At 48.0% G+C, this 10,090-nt stretch overlaps 2 non-coding genes across 2 annotated transcripts; both read right to left on the bottom strand.

The window, feature by feature from the left end:
* Nucleotides 1–8,137: 8,137 nt before the first annotated feature.
* TRNAT-AGU (transfer RNA threonine (anticodon AGU)) lies at nt 8,138–8,211 on the bottom strand. The gene has a single exon. It is a non-coding gene; the product is annotated as a tRNA-Thr (tRNA).
* A 653-nt stretch (nt 8,212–8,864) lies between these two features.
* TRNAI-AAU (transfer RNA isoleucine (anticodon AAU)) lies at nt 8,865–8,938 on the bottom strand. Its single transcript has one exon. It is a non-coding gene; the product is annotated as a tRNA-Ile (tRNA).
* Nucleotides 8,939–10,090: the final 1,152 nt, after the last annotated feature.

Genomic DNA, 10,090 nt, shown 5'->3' on the forward strand with positions numbered 1-10,090 from the left:
AGGACCGACACTTCTCAGCAGGGCGGCTCTACTGGTTACTAGGACGTTACCAGCACTTCCTCTGTTCGTGGGATGCACTTAAAGTCTCTGTCCAGGCTATTAAGAACGGGAAGCCTATTTGAGAGATGAATGTTTACCTTTCAAGTTGGACGTGTCATTAATTACTGCTTAGCCTGAGCGCATAATCAAGCAACCTCACGGAAAAATAAAACATTCTTACAAAAAATGCATCTTGAAATGAGCAATGTGTTCTGCATTCATAGAAAGGTTTCTGCGCATATACACACGGCATTTATACAGGGCAGATCTACTGTATGAAACAGTATACTAAAAGCAAGTTATTAATTACTATATATATATATATATGTGGGTTTGTGTGGGGGGGGTGTGTGCGTAGGTGTGTGTGTAGGTGTGTGTGTGTATTCCGACTGCAATGCGTCATTAGGATGGAATGACTTTTCTTGATAGAAGCTTGCAGTTTCAATAGTTGGATAATGCAGAAGTGTGTTATGGGCTCTATTGAAAAAAATACTGTATATACATTTCAAATCTGTATTTACCGAAATGTTTCACACTGCCTCAGATTGGAACCAAGGTTGCTGTAGTCACAAAGTTTTAACCACTATACGAAAACCATAGCTACGTGGGTGCTGGGTTACCTTGTGTACCTGGCTCTTCTTTTTTTTTTTTTTTTTCTTTTTTATGAGTGGCGGAAAGAAAGAGGAGAAAAAAAGAAAAGAGAAAAAGAAAAAGAAGGCGCGGGGGGTATAGTAATATTGTCCTGCAATAGTTCGTTCCTTGCCATGGTGCGTGGGGTCGGATAGTTCTACTAGTCCAAGAAGGAAGAAGAAGTCCGTTATCCGAGTCTTGCTTGGCGTCGTCTTCTTTCCCCCCTTTGATCTGCCTGGTGGGTATAGCACCCCGGACGATAGAGAGGATAGAGAGTGATAGAGGTAGGAGATAGGAGAGTGTACTTCCTAGCCGGTTTCTCTTGTTGTAGTGTCGGTCCCTGTGCTGTGTCCCTCGGTGGCTGTCTAGTGTCTGGTGTCTGCGCCTAGGGGGGTTTATGTGATGAAAGGTAGAGGTCTAAGGGCCTCCACATGTTTGATTGCCTGTGTGTTTTCGGTGTATATTTCGCTGTAATGTTATCTGCCCCTCTTAGGAAAGTGACCCAGTTGAGCCATGCCTGTGGTGTCGCTTTTGTGGTGTCTTTCCAGTTGCTTAGGATTATTTTGACTGCAGCAGTCAACAGTAGGTCAATGAGGTCACGGTCTTCTGTCGTTGTAATGGACGGGGATGCAAAGCCCAGGACTAGACTTGGGAAATCTATGTGTATGGCTACACCAGTGATGTCATTGATAAGCTTCCCCGTTCTTTCCCAGAACTCCTTGATCTGAGGGCAGCTGAGTAGGAGATGCTCTAAATCCCCCCTACCTTCGTTACAGTTCCAGCATGTGTCGCTCTCTCGGATCCCCAGGGTGGATAGGCGGGCCGGTGTCCAGTAAGAAGGTCATGGGCCGTGGATATGCCCTGTCCGTACCACACAGGCATGTCTAGAACCTTATCTCTGTATTTTAAGGTAGGGTTGTGCCAGAGGGATTCAAATTGGCCTCCCCTGATGCTTGTTGACAGTGTTTTGTCGACGCTTAGTAGAGCTGTCCTTGTGTTCCTGAGGACGGGGTTCTCCCTCACTGCTGGGTGTCGTGTGGCTGTCAGGAGTGTTATAGGGTTCATGCCCTTTAGTAGGCCGCGCTCGAAAGATAGCCATGCTGGGGTGTATTCCTTTCTTGGGTCTAGCCAATGTAGTCCCTGTCTAGCTATGCATGCCGTCTGGAATCGCTTGAAATTCGTTATATTCAGGCCACCCTGTTCTTTAGATAGCCTTAGCTTGTGTAGGCTTATTCTTGGTTTCTTCCCCCTCCAAAGGAAGCTGTTTAGTACCTTGTCAAGTGTCTTGTTGAAGCTCTCTGTGTTAGTCAGTGGGAGCATTGTTAGCAAATAGTTGACCATCGGTGAGAGCATCATTTTGATTGCCTCTATCCTTCCCCACCATGTTGTGAACCTGGGGGACCACCCTTCTACCTTGTCCTTGATTTTCTGTATCGTTGCGTGCTCGTTATGTTCCAGTGTCATTCTTAGGTCCCTCTCGAAGAGGCTACCCAGATATTTTATGGGTTTTGATTGCCATGTTAGTCTTGATGTTCCTAATACTGTTCTTGTTGCGTGGATGTTTAGAGGTTTGCATTCAGATTTGTCTCTGTTAAGTTTGTACCCCATGACCTTGGCGTATTTGTCAATGGTGTCAGTCAGTGCTTTTATGGATCTCTCTGGGTCTTCCGTGACTATTAGTACGTCATCTGCGTACGCCGCTAGCTTGAAAGTCTCTCCCCCTATTGGTATCCCTACAATGTCCACATTGGATCTGATCATCGTGAGGAGCGGTTCTATGGCTAGCAGGAATAGGGCTGGTGACAGGGGGCATCCTTGTCTAGTTCCCCTTCCCAAGTTGAGTGTGTTTGATGTGCCTCCGTTGACCACCACCCTTGCTTTGGGGTTCTCATATAGGGCCATAACCATCTTCCTATAGTTTGGACCTAGCCTGAATTTCCCCATGCACTGATCCAGGAAGGGCCATGAGACTCTATCAAAGGCTTTCTCAGCATCTAAAGCTATCATGACTGCTGCGTTGTCGCTACGTGAGGAGTGGTTAATTAGGTGGCATAGGAGTCTCGTGTTGTCATGGGACATCCGGTTTTTAAGATAGCCTACTTGCGAGTTGTGTATGAGTTTCGGAAGGTATGCGTTGAGTCTATTGGCTAGTATTTTTGCATAGATTTTGCAGTCTACATTGATGAGGGAGATCGGTCTAAAGTTCTTCGCCTCTGTTGTGTCTTTCCCTTCCTTGGGTATCACTATTATATTTGCCTCCGCCATTGAGGGTGTCATGTGTCCGCTTTGGGCGCATGCTGTGAATACCTCCCTCATTGTGGGTTTAAGTATGTTCAGGTATTGCTTATAGAAGCCAGCTGTGAACCCGTCTGGCCCAGGTGCCTTGTTATCGTTGAGGCTTTGCGTGGCTCTGTCTATCTCATCCCCCGTTATGGACATTTCCAGGATGTCTCGTTCCTGGTCCGTCAGTGTGGGTGTGGCTATGTTCGCTAGTAGCTCTTTCCCCCCATCATCTTGCAGTGTATCATCCTTTGTGTACAGTCCCTCGTAGAAATCCCTGAAGACTTCTAGGATGTCTTTGTTTGAGGTCTGGGATATGCCGTGTTTGTCTTTGATGGCTCCTATCGTGTGGTGTCTCTGCTTTCCTCTCAGGTAGGATGCTAGGTTTTTGCCCGCTTTGTTTGCGGTACATAGATTAATTGATTTATATTTATTGATCCAGGTGCCCGCCCTCTCGCTCAGTATCCTGTTTAGCTCGTACTTTAATTTAGTTAGGTTTGTGAGTGTGTTCCTGTCCTCTATTCTGGCTATGTGGCTGTTCTCAAGTTTTTTAATTTCCTTCTCTAGGTCTGCAACTTTCTTGTTCTTGTCTTTGTTCATCCTTCCCTTGACTGTCATGACTGTTCCCCGAATGGTGGCCTTCAGGGCGTCCCATAGGACTTCCCTGCTTGTGTTTTGTTTATCGTTTAGTAGTAGGTATTCTTTTATTGCCTCCTCTATTTTGGCTCTCGCTGGGGCGTTTTGGAGCAGACTGTCATCGAATCGCCATCTGCGGGTCGGCTCGTCGTTGTGTCTGCCCGATAGTGTTAGGCTTATGTGTGAGTGGTCTGATATAGTTCTGGGTCCTATTTCCGTGTGGTCTATGAGGTGAGTATGTGTTTCTGACATCAGAATGTAATCTATTCGGCTGTATGAGTTGTGTGGGTTGGAGTAGAAAGTGTACTCCCTGGCATCTGGGTTGCTTATGCGCCAAGGGTCTCTCAGACTTAGTTTGGAACAGAGATTTTTAAGGATGTGGGGATTGTTTGTTGATTGGCTTGGTCTGTATGGATGCTTATCAATTGCTGGGTCTAGGACTTGGTTCATATCGCCCGCGACGATCAGCAGGTCTCCTAGAGGTAGTGAGTACAGTTGTGCGCCCACCCCCTCCCAAAATGTTCTGTCGTCACTGTTGGGTCCATATATGTTAGCTACATGGAATGTCTCCCCCGCCCTTCTGAGTGTCGTCGTAAGCATTCTCCCTTGTGTGTCTGCCTGAGAGCCTACCACTTCTATTTTGGAGTGTTTGCTTATAATTGTTACTACCCCGTTCTTCTTATTCTGTGCTGGTGAGCCCTGCACCTCACCTATCCAATTGGCCCCTATGCGGCTGATGTCCTCTGCTTGCAATCTTGTTTCTTGGAGTACGTATATGTCGCTCTTAAGTTTCCTAAGGTGTTCGAGTACTTTCCTCCTTTTCACCGGGCTATTCAGACCCTTGACGTTTAGGGACACTATCTTAATGTCAGACGCAATGCTACTCTTGTTGCTGTTTATCATTTACAATGCTTTGGTTTCCGCATTTGCAGTGGCCTTTCTCTGCGTCTTTTCGGTCTTTGGCTTGTGTGTGGGACCATCCCCCTTCTCCTGCGTGTACTTCCCCCCGTGTGAGTGTAAGGAGAAAGATAGAAAGATAGAAAGATAGAAAGATAGAGTATAGAGAGGACAGATGATAGTGAGTAGACCCATGTATGTGCTCCCCGCTCCCCCCCGTTCTTCCGCCCCCTCCCCCCCGATTGTCCCTCCCCCCCTCCCTTACTTGCTGAGTGGGTGTGGGACGACAAAGTTCCTTTGCTCCGCGTCTTTCCCCTGAGGTAGTGTCTGTTTTTTTCCTTGCTGTTGCTTGACTGAGGTGGAAATGGTACCAAGGACAGAGCCCGGCACCCTGCTCTGCTGCGGCTTGATTGTCTCGTTTAGATAGTGCCATGGTTGACCTTTGATTTGATGTGCTAGCTGTAGCTCTTCATTCTAATTATTGTGCTTTTTATTTCCCGCTGTGGGTTTAATGAGGTAGATATGTTCCTTGTGCCATTGGTGATTTTACTCCTTTTCTTTTCCTTCGGCTTTTATCGCGTTCACTTATTCAGATTGTCCATTCTCATCCGGTGAGGCGCTCCTTTTCGCTGCTCCTGGGCTTCTGTTATCCTCCATCTCTTCCACGGGTGGGCCTTGCAGGTATCTCCTTAGTTCCTCCGGGCTTTCAAAAATCATTGTCTTCCACTTGTCCATTACTTTGAATCTGGCAGGACCAACGAAGCTGAAGGTGGCTCCTCTTCTGCGCAGTGTTTCTCTGAGGGCCAGGAATCCTTTTCTTGACTCTACCGTGGGTTTGGAGTAGTCTTGGGTTAAAACGATCTTGCTGCCTTCCCACTTCAGGTTCTGGTTTTTCCTAGCGAAGGCGAAGATGGCGTCTGTTTGGCTTAGTCTAAGTGGGCTGCATATTATTGCTCTCGGCCCTTTTCCTGTTGTGGGCTTTCCTGCCGGTATTCTCTATGCCTTTTGCACCTCGAACCTTCTGTCGAATGTGATGCCGGTGAGTTTGGGGATCAACTCCTCTAGCATTGCTGCGCATGATCCCGCTTTGTCTTCTGTCCCCTCCGGCACTCCCAGGATCCTTACGTTGCCTCTTCTTGCTCTATCGTCCTTCTCAGCTAGCTGTTTTTGTATGGCTTTCGTGGTTTTCTGCAGCTCGGCTATGGCCTTGGTGTTGTCCCTTGTCTCATCCTCCACTGCACTTATTCTACCTTCTGTCATCTCAATTCTTGTTGTAGCTTTGTGGAGGTCCGCTCTTATAGCCGCCATCTCGAGCTGCATGTTCTCCACCTTGAGTTTTGTATCTTTCCCCACTTCGATCCCTTCATTTACTCTCCGCAGGATCGTTTCTAGGGTGGCCGTCTCGCTCCTGTTGTTTTTCAGAGGCGACCCTTGATTGTCTATCTTCGGTTTTTTCTGGTCACCAGCTGCTTTCCCTTCGTTGCCTGCCATTGTTATAATGCCCCTCCTTGATAGGATGCTGCCTAGCCTCCCTTCCGCTAGGGTTGTCTTGGGTAGTTCAGTCGCCTTTGACGTTTTCTCTGAGATGCCTTGCAGTCTGTATCTGCTCGGTTCCCGGATGTATCTTGTTCTGGTCTTTGCCTTAAGACCTGCCAGCGTGTGCCTTGTCTCGTTCGCTTCTGTCTTACTGCTTTGGCGCTCAGGAGGTTAGGCTGGATGTTGTGTTTGACTGTTTTCTGCCTGCTGCACTTGCTCTGCTCTGTGTGCTTTTAGGGGACTTGGTCCTGCCCTTGCTGACGTTGTCTTTGGCCTCTCGCTGACGCCTTTGGCCTCTTCTTGGCTTAAGTTTGCGTTGCTTGTACCCTTTTTATTGTGTTCACGCCCTTGCTTAACTTATGTGCTCCTTGGCGTACTCTTTTGGTGTCCGGCTTCTCTTGCCGCAGCTGCCTGCGTCCTGGCCTGCTGACCGCTGCTGTTTACTGTGAGTGCCACGCCTCTGTGCCACCCACTCTACCGGCAGTACTGCTTCGCTTGCTGCATCTGCCTGTGTCCTGGCCTGCCGACTGCTGCTGCCGACTGCTGCTGCAGTTTGCGGTGTGGCTGCGTGCCCCTCGTTGGGTTTGAGCCTGCTCTGAGTGCCACGCCTACTGGTGCAGTTTGCGCTGCGCTTGCGCCTTCACCGCGCTGCCTCCGCTCACTCCCTTGATCCAGCTTCTGTCGTGCTCTGTCTCGCCTCCTCGCCCAGCGCCACTCTATCTGGCGTCTGCCGTGCTTTGTGCCGCCCCCGCGCCGTTTGATCCGGCTGCAAACCTTGCTTCCACCGATGTTCCGCCACTCGGGAGGTTCGGCGCGCTTCCCCCCTTTGTTTTCCTTGCTCGTGCATCTACTTCCGGCGCTGGTTGATGACACCCTTCCTCTTCCTTTTCCGGTCCTGTCCGGGACTTTCGCCTGGGGTTGATGTTGAGGAAGACTTCCGGTGATGGCGCCTACCTTCCTCTCACTTCCGGTGCCTATGTCCGTGACTGTGTCGAATCTTCGGTAAGCGCGCCGCTTTGTTTTCGCTGGAGGGGGATTGCTTGTCTGGCGGGCGTACCTCGCTGCGCGTGCTCCTTCTTAGAACGGAGGCGGTGGTGATTGCGCGGCTCTTCTGTACTGAGTGCGTTCCAGTCGTTAAATGCTGTCTTACTCTCCTTTTTTCCTTTTTTTCCTTTTCCGTGGGTACGGTGTTGGTTCCTTGTTTCACTGCTCTCTTCACAAGCCGGTTTGCTGCACAGTCACCGCTTGTTGTTCTCTCTGCGAGCTCCAGGCGCCATCTTGGGCTCACACTTTGAAACTCTTGGCAAAGTTCTCGAGCTGCTTTCTCGGCACTGCGGCTGTTCCCTTTACTTCTGGTCGTCTTCCCAGCTGCTCGGAGCTTTCCCCTACTTGTTCCTCTCCTTTGTTGGCGGAATTGGCTGTTTTGGCGTATTGTTTTCCCCTCAGGGATGCGGAGCTGACGGACCTAGACGACCGTCCACATTGCCGTCCAAGCCACGCCCCCGTGTACCTGGCTCTTCTAAACTCGATCGTGTGAAGCCCAGAATTTCTGCAATGGGGGGTTTTATGTATAATAAAAGAACGTCATGTTGCGTTCTCTCCCCACCGCTTCTAATAAGAAAATGCCTTAATAAGATTCTACAACTAGGTACAATATTCCAGATGGGAATTCAAGAAGTCTACTCAGCAGATGAGGCTGCCAGGAAAATAAGAAACATGAGGCTTAACTTGTCCTGTGCACAGTGCCTGGTTGTAAAAGAGCTTGCGTTTCCACCTGGTTTTAATACCGCTCCCTCTGCACCCCAACATTTCTTTTGGCCTCCTCGCCGTTTTATCATGGAAGAGAAGCTTGCAACGCCGCTGGCTGGGCTGTAACCATCTGAAGCTGTGTCTACACAGCTGCTGCCTGTGCTGTGCCTGTTCTTGAAGCAGTGAAGTTTGACCCTCTTCTGCCTGTTCGGTAAGAGTGTTAGTTACGGAATTTAACCATCATAATAGATATATAACTTCTAAACAATAGTATCATGTATCTGTGAATAACTATAATAAAAGCAGCAACGTGGGTGTGGAGACAGTTAATCGACTTTTAAATGTGATTTCTGAATGTGTTTGAAAAACAAGGCACTGCTGAGATTCGAACTCAGGATCTCCTGTTTACTAGACAGGCGCTTTAACCAACTAAGCCACAGCGCCCACTTTGGCTACTGGAATGCATTATGTCCACTGCTTACCTATTATCGCGGTGTCACGCATACGGAATTCAAATTTCTTGGTATGAAACATTGACATTTTTCCCCGACTCTGAACAAGAATTAGAAAACTTCTATATAGTAAAAGTGTCAAATGGGGTAACGGGAAACGTGTATCATTATAGGCAGATTTTTGCATTGATGTTCCAAGTAGGAAGAGCACAGACTGGTGAACGAAGCGCTTTACCTACGTTAAACCGAACGAGAGCGCAACGATTATAAAGGGCAGCAAATAGACCAGATAGTTGAATGAGTCCAAACTAACCCACGTGCTCTTTGCTTCACCTCTGGGCGAGGAGCCGCCCCTCCCCGAGAGCAAAATGTGAACTTTAGACACCGTCCCCGGCTCAAAAAGTGACCTAGAGAGACCCATGAAACATGGAAGAGGCGGGGAGGGGAGGGGAGGGGGCTATGTTAACACACGGAGACCCCTACATGCTGCTACCTGCGCACCGTGCTCTCGGTACAAACTGCAGAGACCAACTATTTACTACATTAAACTACACCCGTAAAAGGTGCTATTTGAAACGCCTTCTATTATATTATTGTAATACTAATGATTATCATTATTTTACAAGTATAAATGTTAAAAAGCAATGGCCAGTACGGGGATCGAACCCGCGACCTTGGCGTTATTAGCACCACGCTCTAACCAACTGAGCTAACTGGCCACTGACTCTACACAGCTGCCATGTAGTTACTCAAACTGAGATATAAATCTTGTAGGCTTCAGTGTGCTTTTTAACCAATATATCACATTTTGTATTGTTATCCCCATTTTGTCAAAACAAAGAAAACCCATTGTGGAATTTCCACCTTTCAAGCTCAGCCTTTCAATGAATTCACAGCCCACTCTTACCTCCCTGCTGTGACATGCGTGAGGTTACAATGTGACTCCAAGTCATGAGGGCTGCAGTGATCCACTCCTGGAATTTAATTTGTTATCCTAATGCATCTTGGGAGTTGAAGTCCTGGTCACTCACTTCAGTTGTTCCAATTGAAATCACACACCTGAAGCATCACATGTAAAGGAAAAGCTTTGAACATGAGCGATGTGTCCATACTGACGTGGAGTTACATGGTACTTTTATAGGTGTGGCACGTCACTGAGTGAGTACATGGTACGGTGCAGGTACATATGACATCATCTGCCGGTGCTGTATGAACATTTCTGGACCTCTGATGACGAGTACCTTCTCTGGGTAGTGGGTGAGGACAGTGCATTCGATGATTTCTGAGCTGTTTTACTTGTCACTAGGCATTGGGGATGTGTGTGGTTATTGGTGTGGGTTCTGGCTCAGGTTGTGGCCCAGGGATGTGGTACGAGGAGGGTGAACATGTAAAGATCGGGTGCAGGTCACCCAGGCTGTGTTTCCAAGATCTGCTCCAGCTCGGTATTAGTCTGTATCAATGCTGGTGCTTTCTGTTCACAGTACCTATTTGCTCGTGAGAAGTGCTGGTACTCTTCCATTAAGTGTAATGCACCCAGGGCTTTAAGTGGGGTGAAAAAACAGGGGTGTCTGTCATAGGGGCATTGACGATGTGTAAGCTACAAATCTGTGCTTCCCATAGTGGGCTACCCCACTGGCATTTTGCTCTCTGTCCATTCATTCCAGATATATACCACAACAATTAACATTACACTTACAACAAGCCAGGACTATTGCCTTTGTCAATGGTTGTAAATTGCATAAGATAAATAAACATCAACTTTGACGTTGTTATATTTAATATTGAAAATGCTTCCAATCTTGTGGGTGATGTTCTGGCAAAAGGCTAGCGCAGCCGACCTTCGAGCTGAGAAAACAGCTTCTAGCCTTATG

Source organism: Lissotriton vulgaris, chromosome 12 (assembly GCF_964263255.1).
Source record: "Lissotriton vulgaris chromosome 12, aLisVul1.2, whole genome shotgun sequence".
NCBI lineage: Eukaryota > Metazoa > Chordata > Amphibia > Caudata > Salamandridae > Lissotriton > Lissotriton vulgaris.